This window comes from Onthophagus taurus, chromosome 6, assembly GCF_036711975.1.
Source record: "Onthophagus taurus isolate NC chromosome 6, IU_Otau_3.0, whole genome shotgun sequence".
NCBI classification, from domain to species: domain Eukaryota; kingdom Metazoa; phylum Arthropoda; class Insecta; order Coleoptera; family Scarabaeidae; genus Onthophagus; species Onthophagus taurus.
The window spans coordinates 19,776,213-19,796,860 of NC_091971.1; the positions used below are offsets into that span (position 1 = coordinate 19,776,213).

Here is a 20,648-nt window from a genome sequence, read left to right on the forward strand (position 1 = left end):
AATTATATGCCGAAGATATGTACTGCGTCAAAGGTGAAAGTGAATGGAGAAATGAGTGAAGGATTTTATACGACTAGAGGGTTGAGGTAGGGATGGTCATTAAATTCGAGATTGCGACGAGGGCATTTGAAAGAAAGGTTAAAGAGGAGGCAGAACTGGGGAGATGTGGTGGGGCAGAAAAGATACATTCGATGGCATATAAAGAAGAGAGGAATGGGAGGTGCAGGAAATAAGGTAATTTACGTACAATCAAACAAGCAAGAAAATTATTGGGGCAGCTATGGAGCTGGAGGGAAAATATTTGGAAAAGGTGTGTGTAGGAGGAAAATAATGTTAGATGGATTGGCGAGGAGTGTGATAATGTATGGAGCGGAAATATGAGATTGGAAGGATAACAAAAAGGTGGAGAAGATTCTGGAGGGATACTGGAGGGGGTTGTGCTAGGAGACTCCCGGATATACATATAGCGAGAGAGGAATTGAAGTTGGAGAAAATAAGGGTGGAAGCAGGTAGAAGGGTGATAAAGTATGACGATGGGTTGGAAAAAACCAGCGACTTTAGGATTTTAGGAGAGTTGGATGTTAAACTGGCCACAGAAATTTAGGATTGGAAGAAACCAATGATTACGAGGAGGCAGGGGGAGTCTTGAGAACCGTTTTAAAATGGAATCCACATGATATGGCAATAGTGCAGAATAGAGCGCATTCATAAACCCGAAATCAAATATATTTTTTTAAACCCATACGTTTTTACAAGAATAGCTCCTTAATAACCAAACACTACAAATTACTTGATACGTGAGTTACTTCTAACAAAGTACTGTAATCAGCGATAGTTGGTTGGATCTGCAATATTGTTTTTTTTTCTTTTTTTATAAAACCCTAAGGTTTCATTAAACAATTTTATTCCAACCTAATTTACTACGAGTATTTTAAAACTAGGGGTCTTACTCAGTAGAAATGGTGCATCAATGATGTTTGTTAACGCGTTATTATGGAATCTCTGGATAATTTGGGTGTTGTTTTCGCTGGTACATCCCTATATCTAGTTCAATCCCATATGTCCATATCGGATTCAGGATCTGTTTATACATAAGTAATTTATTATATGTTGACAGAGTGAATTTCCTCCCCAACAGCCAATATAATTTCTTATATCTGATTCTGAGCTCTTCCAGTTTCTTTTTGATATAAGCCTTCCAGCGAAGTTTTGCATCCAAAGTTAATCCCAGATATTTTGCTGTGTTCGCATATGGTATCTGTTTATCATCCACTCTGATTTGTACATATTGCTTCCTTTTATTTGTAAAATTAACATGTACCAATTTATTCTTATTTAAGATAATTCTCCATTTTTTAGTCCAGTCATTAATTTTATTAATTGATGTCTGTAGTCTATTTGCTGCTTCTTCATGATTATTGCCTATGGCCAGGACGACCGTGTCATCAGCAAAAGTAGCAATAGTATCGTTTTCTAATTTAAAGATGTCACTAGTGTACAAGAGGTACAGGTCCAAGTACACTTCTATCTCATCTTCTTGCTTTATTCTAAAGGCTCGTTCTGATATACAGGGTGTCACACAAAAAACGCCCCAAGCTGTAACTCTGTCATTTATATTCCGATTTTCATGACCGAGGCATCAAATGAAATGGTTTGATGAATACAATGGTTCATCTACAAATAAATTTTTTTCAAGGCCATCTTCAATTTTAAGCGATTATTAACTTTTGTTTTTCAAATTGCTCCATATATTTGTCTTTACGTCATTAGATAGAGATTGTTTTTCTGAATCCACTGATGTGCAATACATCCACTTTGAATGTAATTTTAGCAGAAAAAAGACACCTGTATGTACAGGTTGTCGCACAAGAACGCCGTAAGCTGTAACTCTGTCATTTAACTGCCGATTTTTATGAACGAGGTATCAAATGAAATGGTTTGATGAATGCTATGATTCATACTACAAATAAACTTTTTCCAACGCCATCTTCGATTTCAAGCGATTATCAACTTTTGATTTTCAAATTGCTCGGTATGTTTTTCTTCACGTTATGGGATAGAAATTGTTTTCTGAGCCCATTGATGTGCAATGCATTAACATTAATTGTAATTTTAGCAGAGAAAAACAATTAAAACATTTTCCGAACATTGTCTTAGTCACTTCTGTAATACTGCAGTGTGCCATGGAAAAAAATAACACGCAAAACTGATAACACTCATTAAATGCTATTTTAATGGCCAAGCAGTTGTAAATGATACTTATAAGTTGGTTTTTCATTTATCCCATGGCACACCACAGTATAACACAAGTGACTTTAAGAGAATGTTCAGAAGCTATTTTAATGTTTTTCTATGCTACAATTACAATTAATGTTGATGTATTGTACATTAATGGATTCAAAAAAAAAAAACTCTATCCAATAGCGTGAAGAAAAACATACCGAGCAATTTGAAAATCAAATGTTGATAATCGCTAGAAATTGAAGATGGCGTTGGAAAAAGTTTATTTGTAGCATGAATCATGGTATTCATTAAACCATTTCATTTGATAGCTAGGTCATGAAAATTGGAAGGTAAATGACAGAGATACAGCTAGCGGCGTTCTTGTGTGGCAACCTATATATACAAGTGTCTTTTCTCTTCTAAAATTATATTCAAAATGGATGTATTGTACATCAGTGGATTCAGAAAAACAATCTCTATCCAATGACGTAAAGAAAAATATATAGAGCAATTTGAAAAGCAAAAGTTAATAATTGCTTAAAATTGAAGACGGCCTTGGAAAAAATTTATTTGTAGCATGAATCATAGTATTCATCAAACCATTTCATTTGATAACCCGCTCATGAAAATCGGAATGTAAATGACAGAGTTACAGCTTGGGGCGTTTTTTGTGTGACACCCTGTATATACGAGTCTAGCAGTTGTGTATATTGTTTGGGCAAGAGTTTGTTCACTTTGTATTTAAGTCCCTCATGCCAAACTTTATCAAATGCCTAAGTCACATCCAAGAAGACAGAAGAACAGACTTTCCTTCTCTCTATCGATTTTTCTATGACGTCAGTTATCCCATGTATCTGGTCTATGGTGGAGTGTACCTCTCTGAATCCAAACTGATATGATGGTATCAAATTTCTTTCTTCGAGTATAGGATTTAGACTTTTTAATAGTATCTTCTCAAATAATTTTAATATCACTGGTAATAGCAATATTTGTATGACGAAACTTCGTTTGGTGGTTTACCCGGTTTAGGGATCATTATGACCTCAGCAATATTTCATAGGGTAGGCAACATTCTTGAATCTGAAGGCTGCATTGATAATATGTGTTAGTTTGACTACAGCTTTCCGTGGTAAATGTTTTAAAAGTTCGTCTGTAATTAGGTGAAAATCAGGAGCTTTTTTTGGATCGATATTTTCTTTGATTACAGTGGATATCTCCCTTGGAGTAGTAAATGTTATTTCCACAGTGTCTTGATTTTGTATTACCACTTTTAACTGCTCTTCTCCTGCGTTGGTTTTAAATGTGTTTGCTAGGTGTTCCGCAAATCTATTTGCTTTTTGCTCATTATTTCTAGCCCAGCTTCCATCTTTACTTCTAATTGGTGGATTTTCGGTCTCTTTAGTCTTTTGGTAGCTTTCCATAGTGAGTAATCCGTAGATTTGTCGTTCGTCAATTCATTTAGGTATCCGTTTAGAGCATTATTCTTGAAATTCTTGATAACACTTTTCAGCTGTTGAGTGGCATTATTCAGTTTAGTTTTATCTTCTGGAGGTCTAGTTTGGTGCCATTTGCATCTAAGTTTGCGCTTCTCTCGAATTAGATCTCTTATTTCCTTAGGGTAGTTAATGCCCTTTGTTCTTGCGTTTAATTTAGTTAACCAGTAACTCGATATCCTTATCAAGGTGTTCTTTGGATTTAAGTCTAAGTTAATTTTGACTTCTAGAATGATTTGGAAACTTCGCCAATCTGTTTGTCTGTTAAGAATACCAGGTGAATTTTGGTTTTGTATGACTGAGTCACTGAGCGTGAGTAGGATGGCGGGAGAATGGTTGCAATATTGTTGAAAATAAATTTATTTCCAGCATGCTTCATAAGGTAACTTTATGTCAAATATCAATATCCATAAACATTGAGAACATAAAAAGATGTCTCAACACGTACTTGTATAGACAGTAAAATTGTTTATATGCTAGTATTTATATATTACGTTTGCCGCCGGGTTGTAGCCTTCAAAATATTGACTTTAAAACTGTAGTATAAATATACAAAGTTAGGTGTAACACCATACAATTCTAAGTGTATTACCACAATAATGTAGAGACATGGTGGCCCGTTTTTATTGTATAAATGCTTCTGGTTTTAACTTAGTCCCACTTGCGATAATATCATCTCGGCCAGTGTTACATCCACATCAACTGTAGAATCAGGTATTGGCTGAAAGTGCGTCACTGCTACAACAGGGACCCTTTATACCCACACCAATGGAGATCGATAACAAAAATAAACTATCAACGTTATCCATTAATAAACTAACTACAAAGAGAAGATCGATGTCGAATAATATTGAATTATTTTCGGGTAATACAGAAAATAATATTATTATCCCTTCAGATGGTAAACAAATCAAAATAACTATGAGTCGAGTGTTGATGAAGAAGACATATACGAAGAAAACGCAACATCTCAATTTTCCTTAGCATACCCAGCAACATGACCATATCAAATGAAGCCTCAGATTCTCATTCTTAGATTCATTGCCACCTTACGTGGAATTTGAATGTATTAAATTTTTGATTACAGAGGAACTGAACATGTAGAGAAAACTAAAATTGCGGTGTATAGATAAGGTGCTATCTTAATATTTTTAATTCATCTGAATATCACCTATTTATCTGTTCCGATTTTTGTGGTAAACCTTTTTTATCATATAGAAACTCAAAAATAAATAATTATTCATATACATTCGAAATTATCGTCGTACCAATCGTAACTTAGAAGAAAATGAAGAAACAAATTATAGAATTATTAAGACAAAACGTTGTGAAATAAAGTATTTCGCCATGAAACGCACCCGTTGACATTGTAAGAACTCAAAAGGATGGTAAAGGTGGTTTTTCGTTTAAAGTCGCCTATTTTACTTTACTTGATTTGGTATCACGTTACTACCATATTGAAATGGCTCCTAAGAATATGGATAAACAGCTTTCTGTATCGAGCAGGGTCATTTTCCAAATAAAAGCATTCCTTTCCTGATGGATTGTTTTACGCGGTCTCCTAGAAGATACTTGTCTTGCTTATTTCGATGATGTTGTATTTCAATCCTTTTTAGAGACACCGCAGACTACAGACTCCAGACTCTTAATTGGCCGATAGTTTGGTCGGTCTTTTAATTGCCATTAGGGCATATATAAGTGCGCACACTCAAACGATTTGAATCGGCCGACAGTTAAGTTTAATGTGCAACTCGATTCCCTTTCAACTTCGTAGTTTGCCAACTATTGGCCGACTGCTTAAACAACACTAGTGTCTGTGTGCAGGCGCACACCCGGCGACTTTTCAGTCGGTAGCTGTCTTTGATTTGTATTGCGATCTGTCTTCTCATCCTATAATGTCGCTGATTTTGGAAGAATTGATCGAAAATCTTATTGAAGGGGAGAAGAGGTCAACGTTATATAAAAAAAGTATGAAGGAATACTCGAACGTAAACATTAAACGGAAACTGTAGTTGGAAGTTTTTGAAGTAGCTGTTCCTGAATTTTACAATATTTCGTATTGTTGATACCAGTAAGATATGGGAATGGCCAAGTTTGAAAACTAGATCCAGTTGCTAAATATCTGTAAAAGAATATAGGTATCTATATCTGTATTATCAATTACACTGTGGTTTTATAATTTCAGGTAACGAGATTCAAAAACGTTGGAATAACCTTCAGACTAGTTTTCGTAGGAAAACAAGTAACAAGGAACGCACAAAAAAACGAAATCAGGCCAGGCTGCCAGCAAGAGGCGCAAATATGTTTACTTCGATAAAATGTTATTTTTACTGTCATGCTGTGATAATCGTACCACGGAATGCAACATAGAACCACTCTCAGGTGATGATGATATTAAAGGCGACACCGAAAGTGGACCTCTTGCATCCACATCGTGCAGCTATCGAGTCAGCTATTGATGATACAGACAAGGCATTGCTGCAAGCACTGGAAGACACAAAAACTGATGAAGACACCAACTTTGCTTTATCTATTATTCCTTCTCTCCGCGAACTTAGCCCAAAAAAGAAACTAGATGCTACGATCGGAATATGAAATATATTTAAACAGATCATACCTAAGCGGCATCATCAGACAACTTCGGCATCGTATCAACACACAATAAATTACATATCGCAATCACATTTCTCTCTAGTACAGAATCTACTGGATATACAAAACATTACATCTCCGGGGTGTTCAAACAACACGGTTAACTCCTATTACTCAAATTTTGCTGATGATTTTGAATTAGTAAATTTGTAAAAGTAAAATAGAAAATAAACCTAAAGAACGAAAAATTCTCTCTTCGACAGATATAGCACGTCGTAAAATTGTATCCCGTTTTGCTATGGCTGGTCCAATTAATCGAACAAGTTTATTAAAACTGGTAATGCTCATTCTATAAAAAGCAAAAAACTTTTTGGAATACTCTAGTAGTTTATAATACAGCGTGTGAAACTGTCCTCGCAATAATCGATCAGTGTAAATTGGATGCACCCAATATTTCCGGTTTCTGCGCATATTATTTTTCTTCTTCCTTCGATTTATAATAAGGGCAATTATAACAGCTCTTCGCGACAACATGATAATCGACCGACTATCGTACTTCCGACCCGACAGTTTAGTTTGAACAGTGTACGAGAGTTCGACCAAACTATCGGCCGATCAAAAGTCTGTAGTGTGCGGTGTCTCTTATTCTACGAGCATACACAAACGTTAATAAAAGATAATTGATCGAGAACAATATGGGACAAGTAATAACAGACAATGAAGTAAAACTAAACTCAGAAATTTTTTCACTTTCCATTACCAAAATTAAAGATGGAGATTAAAAGTTTTCTTGGACTCCAACAGCTCCTAAGTTTCTATCCTAAGTTTACATCGTTAAACAATTTAGACGTTATGTCTATAAGAAGTTTCTTCACCGATCAGCAACCTTTCGCTTGGGTTTGGTCATTATAAAGATCAAATTCAAAACTTATGGGGTGAAGAATATAATTAGACGAGTACTATTTCTGTAGTAGAAATAACATTGTGCTAACATTTTTGCTGTAGACAGATAGAGAATTAATTGACAACAAGCAACGGGGCAATACCTGAAGAACGCGGAATTATTGTTACTGCTTATTTCAACAACTTCCGGTCTGTCGTCATAACGCATTTGGTTTCGTGCAAGCTAAGTCTACTACTCGTTCGGCCGAGACCATCGCTGCTGTGGTAGAACATGTCCGAGAGAGACTAGAAACATCAACCTGAAGATGTTTTCATACAAATTCCAAATCATTCAGCAAATGCTATCTGCTGACTGTCAACTAACTCTATTAAACTAAACTCTGTTAAGCCTAGGCCACGAATAGTTTTCTATTTAAGGTGTTATGTGAATAAACAAAATTTTTGTTTCTGGGGTACAGAGAATCCACATGAAATCCCCTCAAAGTAAAAAAATTGTTGGGCCTTATAACTGGCGAGTGCTACAGATAATTGTTAAACAAATTGTTCTTTGCCGCAAGTTGCTGAATTGGATATTAAGACCATGAGCAACCTCACACAGCTTGGGCAACGATGGAGATTTTGAAACGCTAATTTTGGGGGCAGAATGAGTTGGCGATTTGAATTGGTCAGTTCAATCTCGCGTTTGCCCCAACAAACCACAAACTTTTCAAGTAATTAAATCCAGATGCACATGCACCACTGTTGTTGAATAAATTGCCAATTTGCAGCCAGATGTTTTGCGAGCAACACTTCAAATGCTGTAAAACGGGCACAAATGTGCATTAATTGAAGATGTCAGTTGACCGATACAACTTTTTCAAATAAATTGTCCATGAATGCCCTATTTTTTCGTTTGTAAGAAAATGGTAACCAATTTACATTATGACATTACTTTTGCCCCACCTAGTGTAGAAAGGACAAATTCAACACAAATGCAACCACAACTGATCTAGACAACATTATACGAAATTTGGACGGAAAGGAATTATTGGAAATAGCCGAAGAAATGCGTATTGCTGTAATTATGTCAAGAAAACGCCAACCAGTTCTTGTAACAGGACAAGATATCGGTCGTAAACGAGTAAAAATGGTCGACAGATCAGACCCGTAATAACGAAAACAAAGCAGAATTTCTTTCTTTATAACTTACGCTGATAGATTACTAATTCTATTGATTTTCAAGATAATATCATCATTACAGCAAGTATCAACAACCACAACGTGAGCAGCAAATAGAAAAAATTAATTAATCGGATTTTCGGTCAGCTGGATTAAAAGTAAAACAACTTTTTTTAAATAAAAACAAAAAAAAACTTAATAATAAAACATGGAACAAGAAAACTTGTTTTTCGGAGTGAGAGCACCAATCCCAAAATTCAAGATGTACAATGTAAAACAAAAATTCATCAAACATATGAACATAAAATCCGATTAATTAATTTTTTCTATTTGCTGCTCACGTTGTGGTCGATGATACTTGCTGTAATACTTTTTAGAAATGGACACGTCTTAACATCAAGCTGGCTAAATTAAAGAATCGTCTCACATTGTTGATCAAGTGCAGAAGAAATGGACTCATTCCTACTCATATAGGTAACAACACGAAGAATTGGGACAATTTGCTGGATACCAACACGTTCAACTTCATTAGGAAGATAGAACACATTAGGAGCAGGTGGGCGACAAGTACTCTTAATTTAGAGATTAAAATCACTATTGATAATTTAAAAAAGATTGAAGTCTCGTCGAACGATTTATCTGATCTTGCTAGACCTAGTTTTACCTCATAATGTTTTCTGTAATTACAAAGATTCATTAAAAGTTAAATTTAACAAAGTTTTAATAAATTTAATAAAGGGTGTTAATTGTAGAAAATTTAATCAGTTGTTAATCAGGTCTAACAATAGTTCTAAATTTAGTGATGATAGTACAAAATGGCTTGTTAATTTAACATCGGTGGATGTTTCTGAGGAAGTTGCTACTTTGCTTTCCCTTGGTCCTAAGTTCCACTTACCTGTTAATACCAATATGTAATAATTATATAATGTATATAATTTCAATATAAAAAGGTTACTTATGTATTTAGAAAATATTGTTAAAGATTTGAAAGTTGACCAAAAAAATGTTGTTAGGGCTAAAATTACAAATACGATTACTAATTATATAGTTGCTGGCACAACGTGTGATGGGTTGCATCTTCGATTGGTGAACATGTTAAAGAAAACAAAAACTTTTCTCAGGGATAATCCTTCATTGATGATTACCAAAGCTGACAAAGGTGCCACCACTGTCATACTTCACAAAGATGATTACTTAATCCTTGCTAAGGCATAGTTTTTGCCTAAAATACATTAGGAGGGACCGCCTTTGGGGCCGATCATATCATCGATTGGTGCGGCATCGTACGCCTTGTCAGGTCACATTGCCACAATTTTGGGTTCAACTTGGATTTGGTTGACAGAATTGTGAAGGAAAAATGGCATTTAATTGCTGATCATTGTTCATGGGACAAAGACACCTTTTTGCTTGGCTTGAAACTTATTTTTGATACTTCAATTTTCACCTTTGATAATGTAATTTACCATCAAATAGAGGGCACCCTTACGGGCTCGAAAATATCGCCGGTTCTGGCTGTGATGGCGATGGATTTCGCGTTGGATGAGATTTTGGTTAATAACTCGGGTTTTCGCATCAGCTTTAACAAAAAGTATGTTGATGATTTGATCATTGGAATACATAAAGATGATATAGATTCAACGTTGAATTTGTTTAACAGTTTTCATCCGAGCATTCAGTTCACAATTGAGATCGAAAAAGACAACTGTATTTCTTTCCTAGACACGAAAATGATAAGAAATGAAAATAACATCATTCAATTTGACTGGTTTGTCAAACCAACGTACTCGGGCCGCTATTTGAATTATTTCTCAAGTCACAATTTAAAACATAAAATTTCCACCGTTCTTGGCATAAAGCATAGAGTTTCGAATATCTGTGATAATCACTTTTTACAACAAAATCTCAATTTCCTTAGAACAAATTTTGTCAACAGTGGTTGTCCTCGTAAATTGGTTAACACACTTTTGTTTTTAACGTATTCACACAATAATATCAACCAGATCAGTTTAACTGGTCCTGAATTAATTAATCCAGAGCGTTTCACTTATAAAAAGCTTCCATACATAGGAAGGTTAAGCGACCAGTATTAAAGAAAACGTTGAATAATTTTAGATCCAACTTGATTTATTGTGTTTCATGCAGAGGTTGTGATGGAAAGTATGTTGGTCAGACCAGTCAGTGGTTGAAGTGTAGACTAGAAAAGTCCAGTAATGCTTTATCCCAACACGTTTTGGAGTGCGGACATAAATTTGATTTTTGGGATGTAAAAATCTTGGATTCAGAAAGTAATTATCATAATAGGCTGTTCTTGGAGATGGTACGCATCAATTATACACAGAATGCTGTAAATTTTAAAACAGATACTCAGAACCTTAGCAACATTTATGCTTATTTGTTTGCCTTAGATAGGTTAATTTTGAGATTTTACGCCACTTCGAGTTACAAGTAAGTTATATTTTTTGCTTCTTAAATATTGTTGCTTGACTTACGTTTTTTCTTTGTAAAATCTTTTAGCAATAAAATGCTTTGAAGAAGAATGTAATCAACAATCGAAATTTTAGCTATTTTAAAAAAGTTGTTTTACTTTTAATCCTGCTGACCGAAAATCCGATTAATTAATTTTTTCGATAATATCATCGACAACCAAAAAATACAATTCATTGCAACAAAAAGGTAGGAAATCAATTGGAAATTACTAGCAAAACCAGAGAATATTTTAATGTACTCATTACACATGTTCTAAATTTGCACAAAGATTATATGAGTGGATACATTTACAAAGTAATGTACAATCTCTATACAAAAGAAATTGCGAATACTGAAGCTTGTATAATAAGAGTCTTCGAAGAATCATTACTAAAGATGCGAAGAAAAATGAACTTGTTTCATCTTATTATAAGGAGATAATAAACCATTCTAATGTACAAGAAAAGCTTAACAGATTCCTATAAAAATCATTAAAACACGCGACTCGTGCAATAAGATCAAATAAAACCATCGACATTGGTATATTATTGCTACTAATATTGTTTGATTATTGTATTTTCTCAAATACGTTATTAGAGTAAGAAATGAAAATCTGACAGATACTATACAATAATGCTATTGGAATGACACAATTCGAAACACGTTTTGGTTACACACAGAAACGAAGATCTCCTTTAGATTTATTATGTGGTGCTTAAACCTTTCAGGATCTCCTAGCTAAATAAGCGAAATAGTAAACATGTATCAAGGATTAAAGAAGAAAGATCAAATTATCTAATTTGATCTTGATGCAGACACAAGAAAAATATTTAGAAAAAATATCAATTTGGAACATATTATAAATTTATGAAGTCTTATTTTGGCCCATACTCAACCTTAAAAATAAATAGAAATAATACCATAGACGTCCTAACTAAAAGAGGAATAAAACCGTATCATACAAGACATCTAAAATATAGTATTGTTCTAAATGCCGTTGGAGAAGCGCCAAGGTCCGAATAACACCATTAAATGGCTCCTTGTTACCATTACGTCGATGCGATCTCAAACTGATTATACTAATCGAAAAATGACGGATACAATGTATTAAACGAACTGATAGAGAAAATAAATAACGACCCCGAAAAAAATATCTATTCAAACAGTAATGAGAAATCTTAAAGATTTATTATATCAATTAAGTTTCGATAAACAACAACTTGGTCCAAGTGTTAAAACTCGATTTTTGACGATCAACTATAAAGATAAAATCGGGTAATTTAGATTTCCAAGATGCTATCAAGTACGGCAAGTTAATAACTGATTTGGTATCATCGCAAAAAAATAACAATCGTTCAAGACGAAATTTATTTATCATTTATCACAAGAGACCTGTAAGAATAATATCAGAATTAAGGACAAACATAATTGCAAGTGGGTATTAATTATGCAGTTTGCAAATAGCAGAGGTATTGGCTAAATTAAAAATGTATCCTCGGGAATTACCCTTAAAACAACTTTCAAACATTTTAAATTATCGTTATGAGACTTACTTTTAAATCCAAAAGAAATCCATTACAAATTCTTTTAGTCGTAATTTCCATCTGGCAATGTTGTCGAATTAATCTAACTCTTATTTGATAGACAAACAAAATTCAGATTATCTTAGAGTAACTTTAAGAGAAAAGAGTGACTTTACAATTGGTGTGAAATATGAAGAATTCCAACGGGGAATTTCTAAGTCACGGTGCAATTAAACGACATACCTGCGAATTATTGAAACATGTTCTTATCACCACATGTACCTACGTGATATCACGAATCGACATGAATAATATTCACCTTATCGTAACAGAATGGGTATTGTTATAACACAACGTGACTCTTGCCCTGTCAAAATCTACAAGGAATCCGTCGATTGCAGGGCAACCTATTGATTCTTAGCAGCTTCGATTGTAGCTACCATTTAAGATAAGAAGTTCTTAGAATCACTATAAATAATTTAGCGCAATGCCAATTCTTCTATACACGTATAAATTTATCTATATTATCAGAAGAACAATAATTTTGAGAACAGGAAAATACCCGCTTGAAGGATCTCCAAGTAGAATTAATTCTCAACACTAGAACGAATTTCACGGAATTAAACAACAAAATCCGCAAATTCCGAAGCAGCTACTCTGTTAACCCGGAGAGCTCAACGACTCTAACTGTTAGCGATAAAAATTTGATTGAAAAATTCGTTTCAGGTTGAAATCAATCCAATCCTTTTCAATAGGATAGGAGGTACCTTAATCGAAAGTACAAGGGTACAGTATCGTAAAGACATTGCTGACCTGTCAGTTTTTACATTATAAATGCTAGTGTGCTTTCGTTATTGAGTTAGTTAAGGAATTCATGTATTATATTTCAGATTCTGCAATATCAAGGTCAAATTGTTAACTTAGAGTACGCATTATTTTATAAGTACTTATCAAAAATCTAGAAACCAAATTCAATTGCTGCAGTAATATATTCCCCCCTTTAAAGTCCTGATTTGAGTGAAATTATGGATAACTTATCAAAGTGACTAATTAGAAAAAAATCCATATTACACTTGTTTTTTTTTTATAAATACTGTTGCTAGATATGAATTTACTATAAATGCAAGCCCATAAATAGATACCAACAGCTAATTACAAATAGACTTTATACAGGGTCCAGGTAAGTAGTTCTTTAGTACTCTTTTAAGTTTTAATAACCTCACGTAACTTCTTTGAAAGTTATGATCTTTCGATTAAAAGTGTTTTCAATATGGCTACCACTTCCGGTATATCGAAAGTAGACTATAACTTGTATATACTGTTTTCTTAGGAGATGACAATAAAAATCACGTCAAGATGGCGAATTCTGCACATAGCCTAATTAACCTGCACAACCTATTAAAATCGGCTAAGCGGTTTTGAGGATATAGGTACAATGTCGGTAATCGGTTATCACCATATATTGGAAGCGGACTTTAATTGTAATGGATACTAAAGTTACCCTTTTGTTTTCTTTTATAAAAATGTAAATATATGTATTTTAAAGATATTCAAACCAAAGAAATTGTATATAACTACTGTAGAGTATACTAGTACTTTTAGTTAGATATAAAATTTATCAATCAAAATACTACATACATACTTGTATCATTTACCAAGTATATTGTTTCTACGTCCTCTGATTAATTTAAAAGATTACATTATATTTATTGTGTTAAAACTTAACAAAGATATAGAAAAAAATGCATTCTACAATTTATAAAAGTGTTACGACAATAATTTTTCAGTTAGTAGTTAGTTTAACAATCAATTTTTAATTGTAATTTTATATAAGAAATTAGGATGCTCTTTGAATACGCCACTGGATAAAGTCTGACCAATTTCATCTAAATCGTATACGCCACTGTCGCTAGGACCAAGGTCAATTTTGTTTTCAAACAAATGCTCTTGCGTTGGCTTCAAACTAGTATACGGGCTAACATAGGCGATGCGGCTTCTATATATACAATTTCTTTGATTCAAACCTAGCATAGCAGGCTAAGGTAATAATTCTTGAGTTATATGAACTAATTCTATGGATTCATTCAACCCCCGGAGTCAATGGACTCTCTGAACGTAGCATGGGGTCACCTATTCAAAGTGAGGCTTCAATATTCTTTGCACAGCCTCGAACATCTTCTCTTATCTCTACTTTTCTGAGACTTGCCAGTATAAATCAACCAACCTAGTTTGGTATACAATTTACTTAATTTCGTACGATGTCAACTGATTCTCAACAAATTTAAGAAAAGTTTTGGCTTTCCAAAAACAGAGCTTCCCAAAACTCCCGGGGCGGAGCTATTAGTTTTAAACAAGTGAAGAAAATAATTTGAAAATTTTGGGATTACTTAAGAGTCATAAAAACTACATTCTTAGATAGTTTAGAACTTCCATACAATATGGAGTTTTTTTTAGGGGATGACCTCATAAACCAAAACCCGATATCTTAATTCTATCAATTATATTTAATCATTATAATTTATTCTATCATTAGGAGTTGACTACCATATAAGGAAATAAAATGTTTTGATGTTTTTTTGCACGTTTATTACGATTTTTATAACAAATGTTCAAATTGTCGACCTTCTTCGGTCTCGCAATGATCCAAACGGTCATAAATGGAATTTTGAACCATCAGGAGCATATCCCTAGTGATAATGGTCGTTTCTTCAAGTATGCGATTTTCCAATTCATTTATTGATTCTAGTTTTGTTGCATACACTCTACTTTTCAGAAACCCTCAAAAAACGTTCTTCTTCCTATATTGGATATTGTTCTTACTCCTATTACCCACATTTTTAACTTCTCCATTGAACGATCCTCATTCCCTTCAATCTGGAAGGTTGCTCATGTTGTCCCTATACCTAAATCCAAGAGTCCCTCAAGTTTAAATGATTTTCGCCCTATCTCCATTTTATCTGTTCTATCTAAAGCTCTCGAGCGCCTTGTTTATCTACAAGTTCAAGAGTATTTACAAGAATTTAACTTGCACAACGACTTTCAATCGGGTTTTCGTAAGGGTCATAGCACGACAACAGCGCTTATTAAGATTACAGATGATATTAGGTATGCTTGCGACAAACGTTGTGTTACCATCCTTGTATTACTTGATTTTAGCAAGGCGTTCGATTCGGTTGATCACGATCTTTTGTTGGCGTCACTAGCTGCCCTTGGATTTACCTCTTCATGTTTATCTTGGTTTCAATCTTACTTTTCCTGTCGTTCCTTGTGTATGCGTGCTGATTCTGCGCTCTCGTCTGGTTGTGATATTAAATGTGGTGTACCCCAGGGTAGTGTGTTGGGTCCGTTGCTCTTTTCGATTTTCATTAATGCCGTCACCCACTGTATTTCTTGTAATTATCATGTGAATGCTGATGACCTCCAAATTTACACTACAACAACTATTAATGATTTTCCCGAAGCAATTGAACGTCTTAATCATGACCTTTCCAATATTTTGGATTGGTCCAAACGTTATGGCCTTAAATTAAATACTGCTAAAACTCAAGCAATTGCGTTTGGCAGTCGACCTTTACTGGCAAAGCTGAATGATTTTTCATCCATTCACTTAATGCTTAACGGAGACATTATTCAGCTGTCAGACACGGTTAGAAACCTTGGGGTGGTTATGGATTCTACAATGTCCTGGAAACCTCAAATTCAATTCGTCTGCAGAAAGGTCTATCATTGTTTCCACTCACTGAAAAGTCTCCGTTGCTTCCTTCCTCCCATGATCCGTCGTAATCTTTGTTTTTCCCTGATTTTCCCCCATATTGATTATGCTGACACGGCATATCCTGATCTTTCGGTAACACTACGAAACAAACTGCAAAGACTTCAAAACAACTGCATACGGTATATTTTTGATCTCGAGAGATCTCAACACATAACCCCATACCGTATTTGTTTGCAGATATTAAGCTGTCAGAACCGTAGATCGTTTCGTATATTAACTATGTTATATACTATTCTTCACAATCAAACCCCGAGGTATCTGTATTGTATATTTCAACGCTTGTCGTCGCATGGTTTACCCACTAGATCTCAGTTAGATTCTGTGCTTATGTTCCCGACCCATAGTACCGAGATTTACCATAAATCGTTTGCTGTGCAGGCAATAACCCTTTGGAATAGTCTGCCTACTGAGATCCGTAATATTCCTCACCTTGTAACATTTAAAAACCACCTAAAACGTCATTTATTGGCTCTCCAAGTATCTTCCTGAGAACTTTTTTTTCTCCCTTTTCTTCTCTTCTTCTACTTTTCTTCTCTTCTCTTCTTCTTTTATTCCAGCAACTATCATTATGCACCGTTTTTAGTGACCATAAGTTTAGCATAGCAGCTTGCCGTTTATTCATAGTTTTTCTTATATAACTTAGTATACTGCCGATTGATTGGGTTGTTTGGAAGATATCGCTTACGCGATAAATCGACCCTTTTGCCCGTATTTATGCATTAAGTTAAGTGTATACATTTTCATTAATTTGTATTTTTTGTTTCTTATTATGGCAATAAATTTATTTATTATTATTATTATTAAAAGAAAAAATCGAGTGGTGTTAGATCAGGAGATCGTGGTAGCCACTCAATTTCACCTCTTCTACCAATCTAACGGTTTGGAAACGTGCGGCTTAAAAAGCCTCGGATCTAACATCTCTTCCACCATCTTGTTGGAACCACTTGTTGTCAATGCCATTAGGGCAGTGCCGTATGCCCTGTACACTTGGAATCACTTGAATTTCTAACAGTTGCAGATATCTGTCTCCGTCCAAATTTCTATGAATATAAAATGGGCTAATCACATTCTCTCCCATATAATACCAGCGAATACATTAATTTTCTGCGGTCTCTGAGTATGATCTCTTATTAAATGCAGATTTTCGTCACTCCAATAACGACAATTGTGCCTATTAACCTTACTATTCAAGTAGAAAGTAGCCTCATTAGAGAAAACAACATTCAAAAGAATATTTTTCACGTACTATTTCTAGGTTAAACTTATAGGGGAAATAGTTATTTCTTTTCAAAATTTTATGTACAGAACTTTTACCAATTTCATGTACCTGAGACGCTTTTAATAAAGAACTTGAAGAAACCACTAATATCGCTAGGAATATGCTCCTGATTGTTCAAAATTCCATTTATGAGCGTTTGGGTCATTGCGAGACCGAAGAAGATTAACAATTTGAACATTTGTTATAAAAATCGTAATAAACGTGCAAAAAAAAATATGAAAACATTTTGTTTTCCCCGTTGGTAGTCAACACCACATAATTCTTCAAAGAATTACGATATCGGGTTTTGGTTTATGGAGTTGTGTTTCTTTTTTCATTACCTTTAAAATAAAGTAAAACTCGACAAGGGTTGCTACTTAAAATTGTAGGGGTGATTATCCCCAAGAAGAACTCCACTTTGCGTGGAAGTTCTAAACTATCTAAGAATGTAGTTTTTATGACTATTTAGTGATCCCCAAATTTTGATTTTTTTCATTTTTTTCATTTTTTTCATTTTTTTCATTTTTTTCTTTACTCATTCGTGGGAAGCCCTGATACCTTGACTAGTATAACATAGGAATATACCAGTGCGAATACAGCAACAAATCTCTCAGCAACAAATTTTTACATGTAGTACCATTGGTATCAGGATCTGATTGTAAATATTGATAATTTGAAGTTACTCCCAATCAGGCAATAGAGCTGTCTGTATTTTAGTGCTAATTCCGATATTTTCTTCTTTACATGCTTTTCACCAATATTTAATGTCTACAGTCACGCCTTTTATATCTATAAGTGGTGGATGATTTTTCAATTTATTTTTTTGGTCCAGTCGACTATAGCATTGCTGGGTTAGATAACTCGTGACGTTTCTTCACTGCAAGTAGTGCTGTGTCATCTACAAGCGTACGGGGGCTACGCTCCAAGTCTGGCGTGTCACCAGTATATAGCGGATACAGGGTAGGAGAGCCAGTGTATTGCCTTGAGACACTTCCGTTTTTTTCTCTTTAAAGTTGTAGTATTCATTTTCTTGTTTTACTCTAAAGAAGCTTTCATAGATGTATGATGTTAAATCTCTACGTATTGTTTTAAGAGAATTTTAGTTTGTGTATCAAGCCTTCGTATCTACCTTTGCCAATAACTTGAGTGACATCTAGAAAGACTGCCGAGCAGACTTTTTTTCTCCCAAGGCCTGTTCAATGTTCTATGCTGTTGGTATATTGTTGCGGACTTCTATACCTAAATTGATAATATGGAATTCGGTTATTAGTTTCTATTATTGGCCTCAGTCCTTTGAGTAGTTGTTTAAGGAAGGTGTTTTAGGATTTCTACTGCGATGAGGTCGAATCATGGAACTTTCTTTGAATTCAGGTTAGTTCCTATCTCATCTGCTACTTATTTAGGAGTAACTGGTGTGATATTTTTTTTTCATAGGCTTTCAATATTGATCGTTTCTTGATTGTTTTGCACTGAGTTGGGAGTAAAAATCTCAGATAGATGTTCAGCAAACAGCGTTTACTTTTTGCTTTTGAACTTCTCGCTTGCCTTGCATAGTGAATAATCTGTCTTGTCATATGCCGACAATTCATTCTTCTAAATATGAGTTGATGAATTCTTCTTTAAGCTTTTGAATTTTCTTCTGTGTTCCTGGATCTTGTTAAAAATAGTTTTGTTTAAGAAATCTCCCGATTGCTGCTATTTTCTTCTAACTTATTGTATTTCTTTGACAAGTTCTCTGATTTCAAGTCACACTTTTGGTGTTATCCCTTTAGTGTAGTTGTACGCCACTGATTAAGTCGGGCAAGTGAAATGTCAGACGAAAAGGCTGATTAATGTTTAGGTTGATTTTATTTTGGAGATGAATCTGACCTTTCCCAGTAGTTTTGTTAGTAAGAGTAGCTCTGGCTGCCCTTTTTATTCTTCCACTTAACGTTAATATGAAGACTGAGTGATCGGAATCCGCTTCTATGGAGTTGGAAGATACTTCCTTTTCTCTTGTTGCAGCTCTTCTCTTAAAATTGTTTCCTTAACTCTTTACCTATTGGCTGTGGTTACTCTGGAGTCTTAAGCTACGTGTTTGGTGTTGTAGTCTCTGCCAGCCATAAATCTTCTTATAAAATCGTGTGTCAGGAGAGTTAGGTATTTTTCTTATTTTAATATTATGTCTTAGCGGGAAGTAAACTTTACCAATAGTGGTCTTAATTTTGATAACTTAATTCCGACTCTACGCTTATTAATAATATAATAATAAATAATAATATATCTCATAAAATTTTCTACTAGCATCTTCTCTACGATTGCTCAAAGATGAAAAATTAAATTCTTAAATTAAATACTGACCAACTGTTTTAAAATGTAAGTATTTTAAGAACCTCTTCTGCACTCTCTCGAGCATGAGCTGGTGAGAAGTATAATAAGGATACCAAACCAGAGAACCATATTCCAATTTTTTACGAACAAACGCATAGAAAAGTACTGTTAATGCAGCTACGTTGTTAAATTTTTTACATTGCCTGATGATGAAACTCAATGCACCAGAGGCTGACTTTACTATAGCGTTAACATGGTCTTTGAATTGCAACTGGTCATCGAATAAGACACCCAAATCTCGAATAGCGCGTTCTCTGCGTATTGCTTCAACTCCCACACTATAATTAAACCTTAATATTACACCTTGTGTAAGATACGACAACGCATTTTGCTATGTTAAGGTCAATTCCATTCTGTATTGGATAATGTTCAGATTGCGCTGTAAGATAACACAGTCTTCAGGGGATGTTACACGAGCGAATATCTTTAGGTCATCGGCGTAAGCAAGCACATTACAATCATGTCGTCGTAATAGATCATTCAGATAAACACTGAATAGAAGGGGACCAAGGTTGGAACCCTGTGGAACACCAGAGCCAGCAGTGAACGTATTAGATTTAAAACTGTTGTAGCTCACATAGCAAAGTTTATTGGAGAGGTAAGATGAAATTAAATCCACGAAATCATTGGTAAATCCAAGACTGCAGAGTTTAGAAAGAAGTATTCCATGATCTAATCTATCAAATGCCTTTGTAAAATCTGTGTAAATTATATCAAGTTGTTCCCGTTTATCCATGTGCTCGCTGATGAACTGCGTTATCTCTGCTAAATTAGTCATAGTTGAACGACCAGTCATAAATGGGCGAACACAGTAACTCATTCTGGAGTATAGCAATATTTCGAAGACTTTCGAGCAATTGTTCAAAATGCTAATAGGTCGGTAATTT

At 34.5% G+C, this 20,648-nt stretch overlaps 1 protein-coding gene across 1 annotated transcript in view; it reads right to left on the bottom strand.

The window, feature by feature from the left end:
• Positions 1–20,648, bottom strand: part of LOC111415592 (alpha-Mannosidase class II b) — a 98,000-nt gene that overhangs the window by 15,700 nt on the left and 61,652 nt on the right. The gene's annotated exons all lie outside the window — the stretch shown is intronic.